The 23,838-nt window shown below is 45.8% G+C and overlaps 1 non-coding gene across 1 annotated transcript; it reads right to left on the bottom strand.

Moving 5' to 3' along the window:
• Positions 1 to 7,273: 7,273 nt before the first annotated feature.
• Positions 7,274 to 7,345, bottom strand: TRNAA-GGC (transfer RNA alanine (anticodon GGC)). The gene has a single exon. It is a non-coding gene; the product is annotated as a tRNA-Ala (tRNA).
• Between the last annotated feature and the right edge of the window lie 16,493 nt (positions 7,346 to 23,838).

Here is a 23,838-nt window from a genome sequence, read left to right as displayed (position 1 = left end):
TTATTTCCTGAGTCATACTAAAAATGCTCAGGACAATTTGTTTATGCCCTCTCAACAATATCACCTAACCAGAACCAAGTCACTTTTTATCACCTTCCTTCATTAACATGTGTTTTCCATGCAGGAGGTCCCAAGTTCAATCCCTGGCATCTCCAGGAGCATTTTCAACCAGCTGACTTTACCACAAGTTTACCACAAGGCTTTACTGTGAGTTCAAAGCTGTCCATAAAAACTGATGCCAAAAGTGGGGGTTTTTTTTACCCCAGCTATAAATCGGGCTGCACTCTTATGCACAATGAAAAACCCAAATCAAGTGCTCAGCTCACAGGAACCTCAGGGTAAATCTGGCTGATATGTGAATGCACACCCTCCATTCCAGTGGAGATGTGAACTAAAAGCCCTGTGTGAAAAAACTCCAGGTAGGGTCAGGAAAGATCTCTCTTCCTAAAGCCCTAGAGAATGATTGACTGTCAGTGTAGACCAGGGCTGTACAATTTTGGTGTTCCCGCTGTTGAACTACAACTCCCATCATCCCTAGTGGCCAATAGTCATGAATGATGGGAGTTTTAGTGCAGCACCAGCTGGAGGGCTGAAGTTGTGCAACACAACTTCAGTATTAAAAAGTACTAAGCTAGATGAACCAATAGTCTGGAATAAAGAAACCTAGAAAGCTGCCTTATACCCAATGGTGCACTTAGGTAATTTTGGAGCCTGGATCTTTGGAGGCCCCCACTGCTGTAGGCCTCCCTCCCGCTGCAAGTTAAGCATCATCTACACACACACACACACACACACACACACAGTATTTTTAACACGGGAGTATATTTATGCAAATATGCAGTAGCAGAAAAATTTCAACACACAACTTAACATATTATCCCCATCCCACCTTTTTCTTTCCCCACTCCCTGCTCTGTCTCTAAAGCACCCGGCACAGATCATAATCACACTCAGCCGCCCGGCACAGTGAAGGCCAGCAGCAATCACACCACCCGGGACAGTCTAAAGAGGGTTGGGGGCCCCCAGGGTCTGTGGAGGCCCTGGACTCTGGCCCCAGAGTCTAGGGGTAAGAGCACCACTGCTTATACCAAGTCAGACCATTGGTCCATCTAGCTCGGTATTGTCTGCACTGACTGGCAGCAGCTCTCCAAGGTTTCAAGCAAGAGTCTCTCCCAGCCCTATCTGGGAGTAAACCTGCATGAAATTCTGCATGCAAGCAGATGCTTCATCAATGACCTACTGTCCCCTCCCCTAAGGAGAATATCTTACAGCAGACAACCACAGATGGTAGTCACCCATCCAAATGCGCACCAAGGCAATCCTTGCTTAGCAAAGGGGACAAATCATGCTCACTACTACAAGACCAACAATCCTCCACAGTGGCAGACTCATTCTGATCTAGTATAAGGCAGCTTTGTATGTTCATTTATCCACTAGACTGCCTGTTCCGACAGTATTGGTTCTTGGTTCTTGGGGGAGCACAAGCAAGATACCTTTCATGGCCCCCTTGTAATATGGAGCGAGGCCACCCCTTCTGCAGGCCCTGCAGCTTGAAAATGGATGAGCATGTGCATGTCCCTTCTCTTACTCACACTCATTCACAGGTCTGGCAAGAACTAGTGCCTTTGGTGTCGTCCCCCCCCCCCCCCCACCGCCCATGGTTAATTTATCAGTGCTGTTGTAGTTGGCTCAAATCGAGCCACTTGAGGCACAAATGACCAGGCTCAAAATATCATACTTTGGACACATTATGCGAAGACCCAGCTCCCTTGAGAAGTCCATAATGCTGGGAAAAGTTGAAGGAAAGAGAAGAAGAGGACGGCCAGCAGCAAGGTGGGTGGACTCGATTACGACAGCAATAAATGCACCGCTGAGAGACCTTAAAGGCCAAGTTGAAGACAGATCATCCTGGAGAGAATCTATCTATGTGTCGACACTGACTTGACAGCACTTAACCAATCAATCAGTCGATCAATGGTAGTTGGATTACCAGCTCAGCACCCCCTTCAGGTAGCTGCCCTGAGCAACTCCCCAGCTCACCCACCCCTAAGGCCGGCCCTGCTCACTCGCTGTCCCATGGTAAAGGACAGAGTAAGCAAGCATACAGTGGCAGTTCCCCCTTACCATTCTCTTAACTTTCTCCAGCACCACAGTGAGAGACAGCATGAATGAGTAGTAGTGGCAAGGAGGAGAGATAGTAATATGGCCACTGCTGTATGATCACTTGCTCCTTCTCAGCCACCGTGAGAGAGATGGAGAGGCGCGTCCTTGCTGCTACATTTTCTTCATTTTTTTAACCATCTGCACCATCAGTGCAGTGAAGAAGGTGGGCCAGTGAGCAGATGACAACACAGGAACATAAGAAGCCGCCTTATACTGAATCAAACCATTGGTCCATCAAGCTCAGCATTGTCTGCTCTGACTAGCAGTGTCAGAAATTCTCCAGGAATTCCAGCAGGTATTTTTCTCAGCCCTATCCGGAGATGCTGCCAGGGATTGAACCTGGGACCTGCTTTTGCATGCAAGCAGATGCTCTACCACTGAGCTATGGCCCCATCAGCAGCAGATTCCAGGAGCTCGGTTTGTTAATACTGAATTGATTTTTATCTCCCTTTTAATAACATAACCAAACAGCAGTACAAATACTATATTTGGCAAAGGGAAGGAAGTGAAGGCAAAACATGGGGGAAGAGGGACAGAATCAGTGCCCCAAGGCCTTGAGTGGAAACGGCTTTAAAATAGACTCTGCGAGTGGCAGACTCACTCTGACAACTTTTCCGATTTCTTGATAATCCCCCAGTCTCTGCTGTCTTGATAGGCAACTGGCTCTTGGAGAGCTAGTGAGGTTAAATCCTCTGCTCACTATGTAACCGTCGGGTATTTTCTGTTCTTCCAATGTTGAGGAAAGATGTTTTGGCGACTAAGAGGCTCTTACTATTGTTTCCTCTGGGTCAGTATAACATTTTCCAGACTGCCAGAATGAGCAGAATCACTGCACTCCAGTAGGTGGACGGTCCTTCCCAGCAAGCATCTGATGAGGACAACCTGTGATGTCAGGGCTGTTTTCCAAACCTTCTGCAGTCCAAGCAAGAACCACCCACCTATTCATATACACACACAAATTACATGTTCTCCACATAACCATGACCCTGACCCAATTTGATCACTAATGCACTCAGAGCCACGATTGCATTTTCGCTCCACCCATCTCTTTTGTATCTGCTTCCAGAATTCAGTCTCACATGATTTGCCAACTTTATAGGCAATACCTATACACTCTGCTATGAATCACAATAGCAATGGAAGGAATCAAAGAAAAAGATCAGCCCACAAAACAATCTTGAAACCCCTGCTAACTTGGCAAAGAGGCACTTTTTAGCGTGGTGATTCTCTTTATTTAGCAGAGGGAGAGTAACTGGCCCTATCCACCCCCAGCACAGTACCTTCAGTGAAATAAAATAAAATAAAATAAATATTATAAATAAATAGAAATAAAATAAATACATTGACAAAATTCAGAGCCAGTCTTAGATAGGTGGACGTCTTCCACCATCTAACTGTTATTATAGACACTCTTACCCTGCCAGTAGGAGACCCAAGACAGACTCTCCAAGTTCAGTAGAAGAGAGCCTTGGAGATTTGTGGTGTCTTCTTAATAATCTGTTTATTTAAAAGAGTACGGGCTGGGCACGGAAACAAGCATGCCTGCAGGCAGGGCTGGTTCCAGAAGCAACATCAGCGCCCTGGAATCCCAAACCACTTTTTTATTTCCTACATGGAAATGCTTTTATGTACAATGTCATGTGCAGTTTGGACCTCAGGGTTGATGGAGATTCTGTATAAAAACAGAACGTGATCATTCTCCCCCATCAAAAACTTCTGGAGGGAGTACAAGTCTTTATTGTCATTGCTTACATTTACATTCCACTCTTCATCCAAGGCACCCAGAGCCATATGTAGTGGTTGTGGGGGAGAATTTGAATCAACCTCTTATTTAGCAGAGAAACCCAGTTTGATTAGAACAGAGCTCACAGAGGAGAACTAGAGGCATTTGTTTAAGGGCTAAAACAAGTAAGTGTTTATTTTAAGACATTACAAACTTAGATAGAAAGCCTGCACCCCATACTAGCTAGCTCAAGGTGAAAGGAAGAAGAAGGTACAGAGAACAAAAAAGAAGGGAGTGTCCTAAGAGTATCAGTCTACCAATTAGAAGAAAGCAGAGATACAGGAAAGGAGAGAGAACAAGGGGACAGTCCTACACTCTGGCCTCATAATGTGAAACCACAGTTAAATGGGGCAGATGTTGGGGTTCCTGTATGTCCAAAAGCGACCTGCGGTTTCCCTCGCCACACTCCATTTTGAACCTTTGGTTTGTAGTGACCTTCACTGCTGCCTCCTGAGGTTTGGCGATGGCAGCATTACATCTGAATACAGATGCTGCCATAACTAGGGTTTTGTGCTGTTTCTGGGACTGAAATCATAGAGTGGGCGATCCAAACCCACCCAGTAACGTGCCTGCTCCATGCCTGCCACGCTTCTTGATGGCAGCCTCTCCGAGCACTTGCCCCGCCCCCTGTCTCTGAACTATTCAAGATGTTGCCAGGCAACAGGTATGTAACCTCCTGATTACATTGCTGGGAAGATAACATATGGTAGGTCAGCCATACCCGGGGCCAGGTTAAAAAGGCAGCCCCACCCAGGAATTTTTGAATGGCTCCGCTCTATTTTTTGGATAATAAAGTTGGGGAAGGGGGACCCAGCCTCTCCCCCTTGGGTTAACATGTGCAATCCCTAGGCTTACACGTGAGAAGAGCCACCCAGCAGGAGCAGCATTGGCTTAAGTGACAGGGGAGATTCCTCATGGTTATGAGTATGATGGTTATGATGAATGCTGCTCCAGAGTGGACCAATCTCTCATGAGAGTGGAAGGCCATGGGGATACCCATTCACAACTCAGGAGAAGAACCGTCTCTAGGGGGACAGTGGGATCGGGCAGAATCGCTAATGTGCAAGGTCCGTCTGCATTTGACACCGGCTCGTCTGGTGGCTACTCAGAGACGGGCCTTCTCCATTGCTGCCCCGAGGCTTAGGAATGCGCTCCTTAGTTAAAAAAGAGCCTCCCCATCTCTGACAGCTTTTAAAAAGTCCTTAAAGACGCATCTGCTCACCCAGGCTTTTAATTAATATTGTTTTGTTTTAATGTTGTTTTAGAATATTGTTTTGTTTTTTTAAAAAAATGTAAATTGTTGTGTTTTAAATTTCTTGTTTTGTGTTTTTAACTAATTTTTTAATTTTTGTGTTTATTTTGTTGTAAACCGCCCAGGCCCCAGAGACATGAGTTTTGGGCGGTATAAAAATATGTTAAATAATAATAATAAATAACAATAATAGCCCTTCTCCCATGGACCACTCTCTCACAAGAGTGTTAGGCCATAGAGACATGCATGCAGGCTAGAAAGCAGATACCACCCAGCCTGGTTGCTCGGCACAAGCAAGCCATGTCAATGGGTACCCCGGCAACACCTCTCCCTGTCTTGGTGACTGCTGCAAAGAAGCAGTCCAAGCAGGCCCTCTTCCAGTCCAGCCTCTCATTGGGACATATCCATCTTTATTTTTCCTGAGAATGGCGACCCTGCTCTCCTGGGGTCACTGATAGTTGGGGCTCTCCTCTCCCATGATTCTGCTGCAATGTGGGTCCGAACCAGGAAATTTGAAAGAGAGTGAGAATCTACTTACTGTCCCAGTGTTTCCCTAGCCTGCCTACCCAGGACCACCTAGATACATGGAGTGGCAAATTCCCCTTAGGGTGCATGAAAGGGTTGCCTGTAGAGGAGGGGGTCACTGTGTAGACATTCTATTATAAACCAGAGAGTATGGGGGCCCCACACAAGCAGGGGGGCTTTTATTTGGCTGGCCTACCTCATGAGAGAGCAGCAAACTACGGTTTCATGTTACGTGTGAATGAGGCAATGACCCTCTGAGGTAGGTTAGGGTAAAATAGGGTGACCACTGTCTGGCCCAGGGTCACCCAGGCTAAGCTTCAAAGCTGAGCTGGACTTCCAGGTCCCCTTGCTCCAAATCCAACTTTCTGATCACAGCATCACCTGTCTGGCTGTCACTGAAAGTTCTACTGGCCAAAAAGCTCAAGCAATGGCTCAAGCTCAAGCAACGACTTCCAAGTAATTTAAAGCACATTCCTACATAAAGGACCAAAAATGCTCCCAATTGAATTTACCCACCTGACTAGGTCAACTTCGAGGACCCCACTCTGCATGCTGACACTTGCTGAAGCTAGTTTGTTGAACACATGCAGGAGAGTCTTCTCAGTTATTGGCTCCAGGCTTTGGAACTCGCTCTCAGATGAGATCTGCATGGCTCCCTCATTCCCAGTCTTTCGGAGGAGTTTTAAGACTGCCCTTTTTACTCAGGCTTTTGCTCAATGAATGGCTCCCCTCTGATTCCCTGATGGATAGTTGTAGCTGTGTCTGGTTTTTGTGTGGGCATTTTAATGATGTTTTATTACTTTTTTAATTTGCTGTTCTTAAGTTGCTGTTCACCACCTGAGGTCCCAGGACAAAGGGTGGTGTACAAATGTAAATTCAGTAAATAAAACACTGATCCAGCCCATAAGACCTCCTTGCATTCCATAACTTCCTAGAACAGTTGGTCCAGCAACCTGTGCATGCTGAATGCCTTGGATGAAGTGTGAATAATGGCCAACATCCTAACTAACACTATGGGCCAAAGTATGCATACACAAAGAGGTTCTGCTCCCACTTCTGAAGCACAAGTGCTCACATATGGGACAATAGTGCTATCCTGGCCAATCTCCCCTTCCCTCAGAAGTGCTCTGTGCATAACTTGCAGTTTTGTCCCTGAGGGCTGTGTGATCCTCAAGGACATAATTATGCATTGTACAGAGCACTTCCAGGAGAAGAGACATTTAGTTAAAATCTCCCTTGCCCCATGCAAGAACCCACGCTTTAGAAGTGGGAGCAAAGCTTCTGTGCTTTGGGCATTCATTCTTTGGCTCCATGCCCGCATGGAGTGTGTAAGTTAAAATGTCAACTCATAATAATGTTTATCTTATTATTTTGCTGCTGCTTTGAGTGTTGACATTTTGCTTTTTCCTCCCCACACAGAGGAAATGATAGAAACAGAGGAAGCTGTCTTATCCCAAGTCAGACCCTTGTTCCATCTAGCTCAGCATTTTCTACACTGATTGGCAGCAGCTTCTCCAACATTCCAGGTAGGAGTTTCTCCCAGTCCTACCTGGAGACACCAGGGATTGAACTTGGGGCCTTCTGCATGCCAAACAGATGCTCTACCACTGAGCTATGACCGCATCCCCAAAGGTGGTATATGTGGGTCTCCCATTCAGGCACTGACCACACCAAGACCTGCTTAGCTTCAGCAAGGTAGCTGTATTGTGTGCCCTTAGACCATGCTCTGGGACTCAATAATCTTCCTAAGCAACAGCAAACAGAAAACAAAACAGCACATTTGCTCTTCAGATACGTAGAGCATATGAAGATGTGCACTTTGTTATGGAGTGGAATGGTGACATTGGTCTTTAGATACCCTTTTTTGCTTCAAGATAGTAAATGAGAAAAAGAAAAAGGCCTTTCATGAAAATGTTTTGCAGTGCTGGAGGCTATGTACAGTGGATGGTGTCTGCAGCTGGTTTCACTTAGAAATGAGCAAAGTGGCTGAAGTTGAACCAAGAACAGCTCTGAACCTTTGCCCACAAGAAAACAAAAAGTCAACACAACAAAACAGAGGAACCTTTAGGGAGGTCCATGTAATTCCTTGCCATTATCTTTTTCCCACTCTACATATCTAGTGTCCTGGCACCAGCTAAAAGAAAACATGCCAAAGCAACAAAGCTCTCATGATTTATTTCTTGCTTAGCTCTGCAGATTGCAGAGCCTACAGACTGGTAACCCAAATCCCTTCTTCCCCAGTTCAACCATAGCTCCACTGTTCTGAGGGAAGGCTCCAAAGTTGCAATGTGGAGGTATCACTGCAACAAGAAAAGGGATTGCTGACCAGTATTTTGTGGGCCAGAGGAACGGAGACGCATTGGGACCCAGTGGGAGCCTGCAGAATAGAGGCAGGTTGTAGACATATCTGGAAATGGGAAGCAGGAGATTTGACAGGGCCAAATGCTAAGAGAAGAAACAGATAAAGGAGCTGGTGGTTAAAGGTAAGAAAGGCAGTCAGGAGAAGGACCAAGAATGAGAAGAACCTGTCCAGGGAAGTACAGTTCTGGTCATGATATCTTAAGAAGAACATTGTAGAACTGGAAAAAGTGCAGAAAAGGGCAACCAAGATGATCATGGTGCTGATGGTGGGGAGGAGAACAAGTCTTGTGGTAATGAACATGAATTGTCCCCTTTGCTAATCAGGGTCTGCCTTGGTTTGCATTTGGATGGGTGACATGTGAGTGTTGTAAGATATTCCACTTAAGGGATGGGACCAAAGCTCAGTGGAAGAGCACCTACAGGTGGACCTCATTATCCCTGGTCCTGGCACCCACGGTTTCACGTATCCGCAGTTGGGCTATGGGGACCTGACCTCATTAACGACCATTCTAAGAATAGTGAAAATTTGCCTATCCATGGTTACTCTGTGGCTAGAAATGACTTCTGGTGTCATTTCTGGACACCATTTTGCTAAACGAAGCCATTTTGTGGCTCTTCCTTTTAAAAAAAAATCCCATGGTTTTTCATGGGAAATTGGTGGAACTGGGGCGAGGAGGGCATTGCTGGACAGCTAGAGACCTAAAGAACATGATGCGGTACTTTATTGCTCTTATTTCTGCCTCCCCTCTTTTCTAGCCTTTTTTAAAAAAAAAACCAGGAACCCCGACCCCACCCCCAATTCTCAAGGTCTCATTATCTGCTGTTTTGTTATCCAAGTTTGTTGGCAACTCCCATGGATAATGAGGGCCACCTGTATTTCCGTTCAGAAGGCCCCAGTTCCAGTCCCTGGCATCTGCAGGTAGGGCTGGGAAAGACTTATGTATTCAGTCTTGGAGAGCTGCTGCTAGTCAATGCAGATAATCCTGAGCTAGATGGACAAAGAGTCTGACTCAGTTTAGGCAACTTACTATACCGTGGTGGTGCTATGGAGGTTTCTTGCACTGAGCAGCAGATTACACCAGAGACCTCCAAGGTTCCTTCTAACTCCAACATTCTATGATTTTGTGTCAAATAAAGCTAGAAGGTTCTGTCTACTACTTGCCTTCTTCTGAAGTGTGTTCGTTGTTGTTGGGGCTGCTTGTCCTGATTTTTTGCTATTAACTTCATTACTAACACATATACAGGTGTATTTCTGGTGTACTTACATCCTCCCCACTGGAGAGCAAAGGAACCGTTAGATGCAAGACAAGAACCAGGAAATCCCAGCAGAAGGCTCTGCTCCATCACTTTCTCCTTGTACAATTTCCAGCAGGCCACTTAGAGCCAAACTACATGTTATGTTTCTACCATGTTTGGTCTGATGTGCTTCATTTTTCTGTGCTAAATAGCAACTGGCAAGGAAATAATCTGGATCAAGATCACGGCTGGAGGAGGGAGATGTTAACCCTTTGCCATCCAGATCCTTCCTGGGCCGTTCCAGATTAGACCCTGAAACAGGGTCATGTTGTATTTCGGAAGTGTGCTTCCACACTTCCTGCATTGTGACACCGCAGTCTCTACACGGACAGCAGGGTGCCATTCACATTTCCAATGCTTTGTTTCGAATTTAATCACTGTGATATCGCGAGACTGCTCCCCCTGCTGTTGACATTTCGAACGTGACTTGCCTGAACGGAGGCATTTTGCTGCTGTTGAGCAGCTAGGCTGGAAAACGCCCTGGTATGGATGGTTGACCTGGAAGGAAATCTCCCTTTATTTAGCCAATGCTAGAAAGTGGAACCACAGGCAAGGACACCAGGGGGCAGTGATGCCCTTTCCCTTTCCATCATCCCCAGCTCGCTAGGAGCAGAGGCAATGCCAAGCCATGGCTGAGCTCTGACTCAGAAGGTGGAGCTGCTTGGGGCCTCCCTCACAATGTGTCTTCTCAGGAGGAGAGGGAGACTAGCTTGGGTGCCACCCTGAGAGGAGGGCTACCTTAGGAGTTCATGAAGGGGCAGGACCCTTGCAAGACATAAAGGCCCTCCATTGCCACCATTGTTTTTGCTAGTTCAAGAGCTACTATTACCAATAATATTTATATACTGCTTTTCAACAAAAGTTATCAAAGCGGTTTTCATAGAATAATAATAATCACTAAAGATGGCTCCCTGTCCTCAAAGGGCTCACAATCTAAAAAGAGAGCTGGTCTTGTGGTAGCAAGCATGACTTGTCCCCTTAGCTAAGCAGGGTCTGCCCTGGTTGCATATGAATGGGAGACTAGAAGTGTGAGCACTGTAAGATATTCCCTTCAGGGGATGGAGCTGCTCTGGGAAGAACAGACGGGTCCAAGTTCCCTCCCTAGTTGGTTATTTGCCAACTTCTGCTAGGGACAATTAGAGAGAACTTATCAAGAGTACCCTAGTGCTTTGTGCATGTGAATGCCAGGTCATCTTAGGTTTTGCACAGAAAACCCAGTACATGAATCACATTCAGTACAGATTTGTATCTGAGAGAACAACTTCTTCCAGAATATCTCCCCTCTCCATTTCCTTGTTCACTTGTTATAGACATTTAGCAGGCAGAAAGTATACACCTGATCTGAACCATTTCTTTTAATCCCTAGCAGGTGAAATAAGGTGAATGGGTGACCCATGGTATTGTGATGCCTGAGGCAAGGCACCATTTTCTGCCTTGCCCCACACCTCTGGTGGGGACCAACTCCCTTTTAAAACCAACCTTTGTATGCTTTGAAAGTAATGTAGAGGAGGGAAGGCAGGGAGATTGTTACCCTTGCAAAGCTTGCAAGAGCCAGAGAGGTCCCAAAGAGTTGCTCCAATGGAGACAGGGGACAGTAGCTGGGTCAGAGGGCTTTTCCTCCCACATTGATAAAAAGCCAGGTACAGCTGCTGAGCAGGAGGGAGGAGGATGCTGAGTAGGATGGAGCCCTCCGACCCAGATGCTGATGATCATGTCCTCCCGCTCCTACCTTGCTTTTTACTTACAGACAATTGGAAAAATGGGAGTGCACACAGGTCCCAAACTTGGGTAGGAGCCTCCTCCTGCTCAATTAACAGCCCTATGAAATGCTTGGTGAGCTGTTGTTTTTCACCCTTACCCATGGAGAGTTCTATGTGGCCAACATCTCGTGTAAACTGGAACCTAATTTACACCTTATGTTCAACACTTCCACAGTCTGTGTACAGACTGTACATCAGGGGTGCAGCTATAATTGAGTGGATGGGTTCAAAGAACCCAGGCACCCCAGCTCCTGAGGGCCCCCAGCTCGACTCCTCCCTATCTTCTTCATCATCTCCCTCACTCCCAGGGGCCACCAGGGAAAGGGGTGAACATGGGCCCCCCTCTCCCCTAGCTACGCCCCTGGTATATAGGGATACAGATCTGTTTGCAAGTACAATTATTCACATATTGAACAACAGGTACAGCAGTACACTTCCTATCTGTATCTCCCTGCATTTCAGGGAGCCTGTACCCAGGTTCACTTTTAAATGAATGCAGGTATAGTCATTCACACAAAACCAGGAATCTGACATCTGAACACAGGTATAACATAATGTCTGAATAGGGCTTGAGTCACCATAGACTTTTGGCATGCTAATGCTGTATACTTAGGAACGTTGGCCCAATTTAACGTGTTACCAAGTATGAGGAATCCTGTGCCAGTAACATAAGGGGGTTACATATCAAGCATCATGCTTAAACCAGACATCAGCTAGTCACCATCCACACAACCTGTGGCAGTAACTTCCATTCATTAATTTTCTGTAGCTTGCAGAAATACCTCTTTGCTTATTTTAAACCTGGTGCTAATCAATAGGGCTATGCCCATGATGACCCTAAACTAGGCAGAACAGTCTATCACGCTTCCCACCTCCTACCTTGGGTTTTTTGGGGGGAAGCCCCAAAATCAGAAGCATGCACAGCTCCCAAAGCTGGGTAGGATGCTTTCCTACACAGTTTATGGTTGTGTGAACAGCCATCGTGTCATTGATGACCCCACATTTAGTGGTTTTTTAAGATATAATAGTTTATATATTCTCTCCAAATCATTCATAATTTTAGATGCCTCTGTTCCTCTCTTAATCCTCCCCCCCCACCAAAGTAAAAACACCCCAACTCCTTAAGCCTAAAATATGCTCAGGGGAGCTTAAAGTTCATTTTTTTACTTCATTAAATGGATGCCCTGCCATCAGTTGAATGGCTGCCTTGCTTTTTCATTTGTCTCAGCATCACTTTTGTCAATCTTTCACTTCATTCATGCCTTTTAAGAAAGTAAGCACTCTATCGTGCTCCTTTCTGATTAGAAGGCATGGAATACATTTGCAGCTTCTGCACAGTTCCCCAGTTGATGGAATATTTGAAAGATGAAGATTCTCTGGCTCATGCAAGGGGATACTACGATGTGAACTGAAAACCCCATTCATTCATGCATTCCTTCTCAGCAACATTCTTTGGCTAGAGGCCAGATACCATTTGACGTCACAGCTCTAACCAGGAACATAATGTACTGGCATTGGGACAAACGTTCACTATGAAGGGAAAAAATGCATAGCAACAAGGTGAACCATATCTTAGAACTTAATAGGGCAGAGTTAAGGAAGGGGATGTTGGAGGGGCAAACTGATAGTGCGGCAAATGGGATTTGTATCATAAAGACTTTATTTCCTAGTTTGTTTTGTTTTCACTTTGAACCCTTAGGAAATTCCAACATACTTAAAAGCCGCGGCACTTTTATTAATACAAGAACAAACAGGCAAAACAATAGCAAGTCACTTACTTAAAGTGCTTTTGCTAGTCCTCTTCCTTCTTCTTTCAGTAGTTGTGTTTACCAAGCTATTTAAGAACATTCTCTTTAAACACACACACACACACACAACCAACTTTGCCAAAAGGGTTCTGTGCTGATTGCTCAAAGCTGGCTTCGTTAGACTCTGATTTGGGGCCTAGAGCTATCAAAAGACCTTTGGCTAACCCCCGTGGCCCATATGTACAGATGTTCCCATTTGTGGATGGAGAATACTGGGAGGAAGTGGCGGGAGATGGGTCTCTCAGCTAAGAGTCACATACCAACACTGCCTTCTTCTCCCACAATTGGCAAATGAGTTCCTCCCAGAGGCCTTTGGAATGCTGCTGCTGCTGCTAATTCCCATCCCCACCTGCCCACCAAGGAAACCGCTCCCCACAGGGGCTCCTGGCACTCATGTACTTAGGAGCATCCACCAACCTGGAGCTAGTCCTGCTATGGCTGTTCTTTGAGTAGTGCAGTAAAACTCCTTTGTGGTGTTAAATATTAAATGGTTCCATAAAACGCAACTTGAAAATCTAGTACTAGAATGAAACATTAATGTTAGTTAGGCCATAATTTGCAAGGAAGGCTGGTCCAACTCACCTTCCCCCCAGATGATAGCAGAAATGTTGCTGGGAGCATGGACAGTGCTCCCAGATGATCTATGGTGGAGCGGAAAGCTGGTCTTGTGGTAGCAAGCATGACTTGTCCCCATAGCTAAGCAGGGTCTGCCCTGGTTGCATCTGAATGGGAGACTTGATGTGTGAGCACTGCAAGATATTCCCCTCAGGGGATGAAGCCGTTCTGGGAAGAGCAGAAGGTTTCAAGTTCCCTCCTTGGCTTCTCCAAGATAGGGCTGAGAGAGAATCCTGCCTGCAACTTTGGAGAAGCCGCTGTCAATCTGTGAAAACAATACTGAGCTTAGATAGACCAATGGTCTGACTCAGTATATGGCAACTTCCTATGTTCCTATGTGCTTTCAAGAACCCACATGTTGTTGTTGTTGTTGTTGTTGCTGCTATTTAGGAAAGGAGAGCTGGTCTTGTGGTAGCAAGCATGACTTGTCCCCATAGCTAAGCAGGGTCTGCCCTGGTTGCATATGAATGGGAGACTTGATGTGTGAGTACTGCAAGATATTCCCCTCAGGGGATGAAGCCACTCTGGGAAGAGCAGAAGGTTTCAAGTTCCCTCCCTGGTTTCTCCAAGATAGGGCTGAGAGAGATTCCTGCCTGCAACCTTGGAGAAGCCGCTGCCAGTCTGTGAAGACAATACTAAGCTAGATAGACCAATGGTCTGACTCAGTATATGGCAGTTTGCTATGTTCCTATGCTGCGCCATGCAGCTCAGAGCTCCGGAAGCCAGGATTGTGCGTCCCGGCCTCTGGATATCCCACAGTGCACCATGAATGTGGTCACTGGTACATTAATGGGATCTCCAGGAGACAGGTGCTCTAAGCACACATCTCTGTGTCTGCTTGGGCTGAATGCAGATCGAGCAAACACATGATCCTGCAGCTGGGGTTAATGGCATGCTCACGCCCTTAACCCCAGCTAAAAGCCAGGGTAAAAAGCTGGGCTAGGTGGCGCTGCCTCACCGGGATCAGTCTCAATCCCAGAGGTTCTCACACACAGCCTAACCCAAGCTGGACTTCCCTAGCCTGAGTTAGGCTGCACATGAAAACAGCCTCATAATGTTTGCCCTGGCTTTCAGTAAAATAAAAAAGTCTCAGGGTGGCATTATGATCACTAAAAACTAATCCATATATCAGTAACCCTAACAGAAATAGAGCACTCATCAGCAGAATGAAACATAGCATCAAAAAAGGCAGGATAATAATTCAGCTGCATTAGGATGCAAGTTCTCAAACTTGGGTCCTCATGTGTCATTGAACTATAACTTTCATCATTACCATCCACAAAAGCCAAAAAGGATGATGAGAGTTGTATCCAACAACATCTCTGGGGGCTGAAGTTTGAGAACCCCTGCTATAGGGCCTGGGCTTGGAACTGTTCTTGCTCTCAGGAAGACCATGGAAATGTAGTCCAATTCTCCTATGTGCCAGACAGCTCCTGCAGATATTCATGATGATATTAGGAACACAAGAAGAGACTAAGTGCCCCTCTTTAAAGCTTACTGGTTGTTTTTGAATTATTACTTTTAAATAGCAATATTAATTATTCTGTTAATGAAAGTTGGGGGTGTTGCCCTGAGAAAGTATGAATGGTGCAGAGAGAGAGAGAGAGAGAGAGAGATGCACTATTTCCTTCTGAAATTGTGCAGGTGCTACAGATGACCAAAATAGCCCCTGAGGACTTAGGAGTTACGGGTACAGGAAGACCCAAAGAGAGAGATTCCACAACATGCCACTTGCTAAATTGGTCTTCTGCCAAATGGTGGTAAGAATTTTATCACTCCCCTGCCCACTTCTCCAAATTTCTGATCAAGTGTGGTAAATTCTCACTGTTTGGCAGAACAATAGAGATGACCAGCTTTCCAAGTGGTTACATGCAAACTCTAGACACTGGGGCAGTTCTCACAATGATGACTAGAGTAGGAGATTATTCCTACCCTAGTTCAGGAGCTGCACATGCTCCTGATTCCTGGTTGTCTCTGAGTGTAAAACAAGGTTGAAGGTGAGGATTTTGCTCGTGTGCAAAGCCACAGCTGGGTAAGAGGGGTTTTCCTTCTACCTTATTCCAAAGGTGGGGCTAGAATCTGGGTAGGTCATGCTTGTCCTACTCAGCTGAGGCTTAGCACATGAGCAAGATCCCTGCCTCCGACCTTGTTCTACATTCAGTGGTGCACCTAGTTCAGTGGCACATTCAGTGGGAGTCTGGAAGGCTTCAGAGCCTGCTCTCGCCCACCACTTTAGAGAAAGCTTGGGGGAGGTCACTTTTTAAAAAAATAAAATAAAAATAAAAATTTGCATTTCACGTGGCGTATGCATACCACTCTCATGTTCCCGGGGGCCTCCAGCTGTCCTGGAGGTCCTCTCCAGCAGTCCCCCACTGTGCTCCCCTCCCCTACAGCTGCACTGATCTTTCCCATCTTCATCACCATGCGAGATGCCAGGGGATGGAGGGTGAGAGCCTAGCCAGCCTCCCCTGTGGTGGTGGCTGGTGGGCCTGTCCAGGCCTGACTGAGCACAGGTGAGATGCTCCCACACACCTGCACAGTGTGAGTCTCAAGCGTCACAAGCCCATGACATCACAGACTGGCAACGCTCAAGAATTGCATTGTGCAGGCGTCCAGGAGTGTCTCACCCATGTCAGGCCCAGACAGGCTCACCAGCCACCTCCATGGGGTAGGCCCACTCAACTCTCACCCCGCACCCCCCCAGCCATGCACATGGCAGCAAAAATGGGAAAGATCAGTACAGTGGCAGGGCGGGTGTGCGGGCAGCGGGGGGCTTCTGGGGAGGGCCCCCCAGGACATTTGGAGGCCCCCTCCCAGTGCTAAGGACCAGACTTCATCCCAGAAGTCCAGGCCTAAGAGCACCACTGTCTACACTCAAAGACAATCAGATATAGGGAGCATGCACAGCTCCCAAACCTGGGTAGGATGCTTGTCCTACTCAAGTTCTGATCATGGGAACAGCCCTTGCTACTCTTCGTAAGTAGTCATCTGTATTCACTCAATTTTTCTACTGATCAGGAGTGCCTGAAGAGTCTTTTTCAGTAAAGATGAAAAAATTCATCCTTTATTATTCCATTCTAGATTCTGGTATTCAAAGTACAGATGTGCCTAATTAAGAAGATAGGGATCTGATACAAGGGTTTTGTTTTTGCTACTTGCATCCTGAATTTGAGATGTGCTGTCATTTAGACCCCACCTTAATTTCCAGGAATTGTTTTTAATCAGGCATTGGAATGAGCTGAGAGAGAGAGAGAGAGAGAGAGAGAGAGAGAGAGAGAGAGAGAGAGAGAGAGTGTGTGTGCATGCGTGCGTGCGTGTGTTTTAATCATTGGTTCAATGCTGATTCATGTTTTCCCATCTATTTTTGCTTACTCACATCTTGTTGTGTGCATATAATATGAGTGAAGGAAAACAATCTGCACCCCAGATTCCTGCTGTTGTTTTTCTGGGTTTGGGTATATGCAGCCTCACCTGCTTTAACCAGCTTTATAATTCCAAGACTTCACAATATCCTTCTGTATTGTTAGCTTGTTCAGGGATGTCTCCCCCATGAGGCAAGATGAAGCAATGGCCTCAGGTGGGGCCTCCGCCATGGGACTGCAATTGCAAGCACCTCACCCTTTCTCCCCACAGGCATCACCTAATCTACCTGCTGCTCCTGGCTCCTTGCCACACTACCTGTGTGTTTTCCCCTCACACTTGCCCCCTGATGACCCACTGCCCTCTTCTCCCTCATCAGGCCGCCTCACCTTCTGGCCACACCATGGCTTGAAATCTAGATGAGCAGCAGCAAGGAGGGAGAATGCAGCAATCATCTCTTTTTGCTGCCTTGCAGTGTTCAGCAGCTCGATTATGTACTCTCTCCCCCACCGTTCCACCAACACATATTACTCCTATATTACAGGAGTTACACTGGCTCTGCCAATAGGTTTCTGGGCAAAATACAAAGCGCTGGTTATAACCTATAAAGCCCTAAACACCTTAGGCCCACGGTATTTAAGAGAGCAACTTCTTCTGCACGATCCCCATCGTCCACTGCGTTCGTCAGGGGAGGCCCGTCTCTGGCTACCTTCAAGTTGTTGGGTGGCCACTCAGGGACGGGCCTTCTCAGTTGTTGCTCCGAGACTTTGAAATGCGCTTCCCACTGGCATAAGACTCTCCCCATCTCTAGCGGTTTTTAAAAGATCTTGGAAGACATCTTTTTAACCAGGCCTTTTAACTTTTGTAATTTTAAATATTGTAAATTGTTTTTGTTTTTAGGCAGCTTTTCTGGAATTTTAATTGATTTTAATGTTTTGTGCTTTTGTATTGTTTTATGATTGTGAACCGCCCCGAGACTTTGGTTTGGGGTGGTATAGAAATGTATAAAATAAAAAATAAAATAAATAAACACACTTCTCCTTTTGTCTGCTCCCAGTGGGTCAGTAGCCAGAGACAGTATATAGGAGGAGGCAAAGTCAAAGTCAGGAAAGTTGAAAATCACAGCAAGAGCTCAGTAGCAAACAAGAAGACTTCACAATGAAATTGCTTCAGCAACTGCTCTTTCAGGACTGAGCTCTTAAATAGGGATGTGCATGAACCTGTTTGGTATTCCATTTTTAGAATGCCGAACAGGTTCGGAACCCCCGTGTTCCGCCCCCCTCCCGCACCCGCCACTTCCAGTTTTATGCTGACCGGGGCAGCAAGAGGGTATACAGCTGCCCCACACCAGCATTTTTAAAAGTAGCACCAGAGGAGGAGATGTGGCGGGGGAGGGAAGAGCACCCTACCCGCACCTTAAAGCCACCACCCCCAGCCTCCCAGGTGTGCACAGAACTGGTTCCGTGAAAAAACCCCTTCTCTTAAATAGGCATGTTCCAGGATCCCTGTTTCAGGCTTTTCCCACCTCTTCTAGAGGCTGAAGTCATTTAAAGGAGCTGCTGATTTGTTCCTTAAATGCAAGTTTCTCTGGTGGGGAAGTGATTCATACTCTGCTGGTTGTGGTTCCAGCAGGGGTGTGCATGGGAACCACTCCTGGAGGTTTGGTTTGAGATCGAACTGAACTCAAACTGAACCACCCGGTCTGCAAGCCATTTCGTTAGAACTGGCCAGCAGTTTGGTTCATGCCTAGAACTGGGTTGAACCAATTCAACCCAGTTCTAGTGCTGGCAAAGGGGAATCCAGTAAGAATTCCCTTTTACAAGCATCAGGGGAACCCTGCGGGGGTTAGAAAGGGGCAGGCAGATAGGAGGGCAAGAGGTTACCTTATGCGCCACCACAATGGCACGCTTCCTCGGCAGCGGTGAGGCGAGGCAGTGGTGGCTCCCCTAGGCCCTGCCAGCGTTCCCCCACCATCAACGCGGGCCAGTGGGGGTGCAGTTTGGCTTGCATGGTGATGAAAATGGCCTCTGCAATCACACAGAGGTCACTCTAATGGTCTCCACGCTTACACGGAGGCCCGAACCATGCCCCCGCCATCCTGCACTGATGGTGGGGGAGTGCCGGTGGGGCCTGGAGGAGCCACCCCCACACATACACTGCTGAGGAGTTGCACTGCCGCAGTGGCGCATAAGGTAACCTCTAGCCCACCCGCCCTTTCTCAATCTCTTAGAGTTCCCCCGATGTTTGTAAAGGGAAATCCTTACCAGATTCCCCTTTACAAGCATCTGAACCTGTTCGATCCAAACCGGGCCTGTTTAGCTTAACCAGCTCAGCTTAACCAGGCCAGTTCGGCTCAAACCTAGTTCAAGCTCAAGCCAATCTGTACACCCCTAGGTTCCAGGGACTCCTCAGAGTCAGAAGACAGAGGCAAGGGAGTATTTTCTGAGCAATGTAGTAGGGGGTGGTTCTTCGGAATCAAGGGTCTCAGGTGGTGCCAGCTCATCTTCCAATGCTGATGGATCTGACTCAATGGGTGGGCCCTTGAGAGTGTGGTGCAAGGGTATAGCAATGGGGGCTGGTCTCCATTCTGACTCTTCATCCCCTGAGTTCTCATCACACAGGCCTGGTAGGTGGTATGGGTGACTTGACGCTCCACTGGTTTCCAAAGAGGCATGTTTCTCCTGGGCAGTGGGGAGAACAAAGTATGGCATTATTCCCAGAGTCATGCCTTTGCCTTCATTCATTCATTCGATTTCTATACCGCCCTTCCAAAAATGGCTCAGGGCAGTTTACACAGAGAAATAATAAATAAATAAGATGGATCCCTGTCCCCAAAGGGCTCTCAATCTAAAAAGCGTCTTACCTTCACGATGGTTACGATGTCAAGGGGGAAATTGCTTAGTTAATGGAACATTACATCTGCCCAACTGTCTGGTGCACTGGTAAATAAATTTGTTATATATACAGTATATTAACGTGTGTGTGTATGTCTCTGGAGGCTCTGCAGAATTCAGCTTGGTCTAGTCCTTTGAAGTCTATGAAGTAGAGCCAGCTTAATGAAGTTACAGATCTGACCCTGCAAAGGAATTAAATTATATATATTGCACAAGTGCATATATATTTCACAAGTGTTCTCTGAATGAAAATCTTAGCTGTCTCAGCTCTAACAATAGATCATTTTCTAACTTCACTATGTAGATTGAGTGCTGTGACATCTTGAGCTCTACATTTGTACTGTGGGAAAATATATTTGCTTTGTGGAATTCCCAGAAGTGCCCCCCACCCTTTTTTTTAAAAGCAAGGCTATCTCTATTCTTGCAAATTCTTCATTCATTGGCCTACAACTGTAAAGGCAGGATTTATTTCTTGTCATTTTATGATTTAACAGCCTTATTTCTAGCTTGCTTTATAGAGTTTGTTCTCCTGTAACATATTGTAGAATTAATTACTAAATGTGCTCATTATTGTTGAAGACTCTTTAAAGAGTTCTTGTTTTGTACCTGGTGTAAAGGACATGGTTAAAACTCCCTGTCGCCTTATGAGGTGTAGTGATAGTCAGGCTTGAGGTAGAACTAGGCCTCAATTAGAGTAAATGCTTGGAGAAAGGCTTCTCCAAATAAGGAAGAAAGTCCTGGAGAATCAAATCCCTGTACCCCAATCCAGAATGAGGTGCAGGGTTTCCTGGACAACGGCCTCTAAAAGAGCAGGGGTGGTGTGTGTTAAGAGTTCTGTTCTTCCCTGGAAGCCTTGGAGTGAGGTCTGATCAGCAACTACTGTAAGGAAAGGGGAGATTTACAGTGTCACAGACTTAACCCAGCCTTTGTCTCAAAGCAAGCTCATGTGAGGGGAAGAAAAATGCTGAATCATCCTCTCTCTTGCTTTCACCCACAAAGGCTTAATTTAAACTGTTTCGTAAGCAGCTTAATCACTGCTGCCACACCCACTTTTTAAACAGAGTTTAATCCCTCCCCTGGTGTGGGCAAAACTCCAAGGAACTCTCCTTCTCTTTACCAATGGAAAAGTACAAAAAAAAAAAAACCCACCCCTTCCATATGCAGCCTACATGTGATGAGAAACCTTGGTAGAGGTGCTGAGCAATTAAAACTGAGACATGGGTTGCACCAGAGTAAAACCCTTTTCCTGAGTTAAAAATCTACTCAGAGGCAGGTAAAATACAAAGAACAAAAAAAGAGAAAAACTTTATTCAAAATAATGCAGACTGCTTCCATCTGAGGCTTTCTCAGCTTTTAGTTACAGGTAAAAGAAAAATTCAGTAGTTGCAAGAATACTTCAAGCACCCCAGTTGAAAGGAACAGGCATATACAGTAGGAACCTTTAAAAGCACCTTTACAGGTTACAGAGACTTTTGCATCACCCTGGATGGATAACTGGGTGTAGGCTAGTGTTTCTTAGTTTGTTACATTACAGATAAAACACAATAAAACAGTTGCAAGGTCATGCAAGGCACACCAAAGGAAAATAAGAAGTCTAACGCAAGCTAACAAACTATTCCTTGGGCTAAACCTTTCCCTGAAGCCAAAGCCCTGGCTTCCTTCCTGAACTCACCAAATCCATGGTAGAGACTTCAGGCCCCTGCAGTCCTAATTTCCCAGGATTGCAGTCCAACTTGTTGAAACCATTTGCCTGGCCAACAACCTGTTGCAAGCATCACCTGGCTCCAACTGAGAACAAAGAAACCCCTCTCTTCCTGCTGCAAGGCCCTCTAGGTCCCACGCACCGTTTGCTGAGCGGCTGATCCCTAGAGGTCTCTGCCTGTCAGTCAAGACAGGGTTCACTTCTGGTTCACTCTTTAGGGGAGAAGAGGGCTGTTCACTACAAACAGCCTTGGGCTGGGAATCAACTGGAAGTAAGTAGGGCTATGCAAGCCCAGGTAGGACTGCCCATGTGAACAGCCTCATTGAGTGGCAATATAGTAGTTAATAAAGAAATAATATTTTGCATCAATAATAGTAATTGTATACACAGCACTTTTGCACAAAAGTGCAAAATATTGGCTGAAACCCAGATCAATGAAGTGCTTATGCAAATATCTTGTGCTATGGCAAGGCTGTTGCACTAGCTAATCGTGCTAAGCTTGGAGCTTGCATTACAGACTATTATTGCATTAGTGCAAATCAGTGCAACTTGTTTGCTCTATTGCAACAAGGTGCACCACCTGTGGCACACCTCGTATGTTTTGCAGGGAACTTTTGCACAAGAGCACAATTCTAAAAATCCCCATTGCTTCTTGCGCTAGTGCAACTTTGTTGCACTAGCAAACAAGATAGGCGGGATACGATATCATTATGGTGATATATTATTTGCAACAACCCTGTAAGATAAGCAAGTATTTTCATGTTGCAGATGAGGAGCTGAGACTAAATGGCTAGCTTATAGTCACCCAGTGAGTTCACAGCAGAAGTCTGATTCAGACATTATTTGTTATGAGTGTACAGATGTCTGTACACTTGTACATGTGTTTGTGTGAATGACTGTACCTGTGTTTATTTTAAAAGTCAACCTGGATACAGGTCTTTAAAATGCATGGTACAGATAGGAAGTGTACTTTTGTACCTGTGCTCAGCATAACATGTAATTGACTGTACCTGTGTACAGATCTGTACCTGTGTACACTGTACACTCATTATATGAGTGATGAACATAATGTGTGAATGGGCCTAGAGGAAAGAGTCAAACCAGGGAAATCGTGATTTGCAGCCCCAACTCTTAGCCATCATACTACATCTTAGCACTTAGCAATAGCAATAGCACTTACATACCGCTCTATAGCCGGAGCTCTCTAAGCGGTTTACAATGATTTAACATATTGCCCCCAACATTCTGGGTACTCATTTTACCGACCTCGGAAGGATGGAAGGCTGAGTCAACCTTGAGCCCCTGGTCAGGATCGAACTTGTAACCTTCTGGTTACAGGGCGGCAGTTTTACCACTGCGCCACTAGAATATATTACAAAACCTTCATTTTTATTTTGTTTTGTAAAGTGCCATACGTCACTAGACATCTTGGTTCTGTTAGAGAAACATGGATATTAATTGTAACAAATTATTATTATTATTATTATCTACATTTTATATCCTGCTCTTCCTCCAAGGAGCCCAGATCGGTGTACTACATACTTAAGTTTCTCCTCACAACAACCCTGTGAAGTAGGTTAGGCTGAGAGAGAAGTGACTGGCCCAGAGTCACCCAGCTAGTTTCATGGCTGAATGGGGATTTGAACTCAGGTCTCCCCGGTCCTAGTCCAGCACTCTAACCACTACACCACACTGATTCTCAAATGTATGCCAGAGATGTGTATTACTTTTCTGTTACAAAATTATTTGTCCAGAGGAGGTGGGCTGATCCGATGACAATGAACAGGGAAATTTTACGTAGCAGCTCAGCTTGAACACTAAATGTTCACAACAGGACCCGACGTGCAGAAAAACCACAAGTGGTAGATGATTTATGGATAGTTCCTTTTTGTTTGATAAACCTGTTAATGCTGTAGTAATAGATTTCTATATTAGGCACTGGATATGAAAGACAGCCCGGGAATTCCCTGTTGCAGAGGTGGGGTTTACATTCTTCTGCCTTGAACAAAAGACATTTCTGTTTTCCCAGTAACCCACTCTTGTTTAAGACAAGCCTACTGGATCTTAAATTTCTTATGAGTTGGCAACACTCCAGTAGATACTTTACACTGTACAGAGTGTGACAGCAGCACCAGCCACAAACCTGTATGATTGCAAAGAGCCCTGAGCCTTTTACCACTAAAAGTTCAAATCTTAAATCACTGTTATGGTCTTCTAGCCATTAAAAAAAAAGTTAATGATCACTGTGTGTGTTTTAATAATTTTAGACAGGAATTCTCAGACCATACACTACAAATAGAGAAATAGCTCTATGAACTA

The sequence above is a fragment of the Hemicordylus capensis genome, chromosome 4 (genome assembly GCF_027244095.1).
Source record: "Hemicordylus capensis ecotype Gifberg chromosome 4, rHemCap1.1.pri, whole genome shotgun sequence".
In the NCBI taxonomy this organism is placed as follows: domain Eukaryota; kingdom Metazoa; phylum Chordata; class Lepidosauria; order Squamata; family Cordylidae; genus Hemicordylus; species Hemicordylus capensis.
This window is presented reverse-complemented; position numbering and strand designations above follow the sequence as displayed.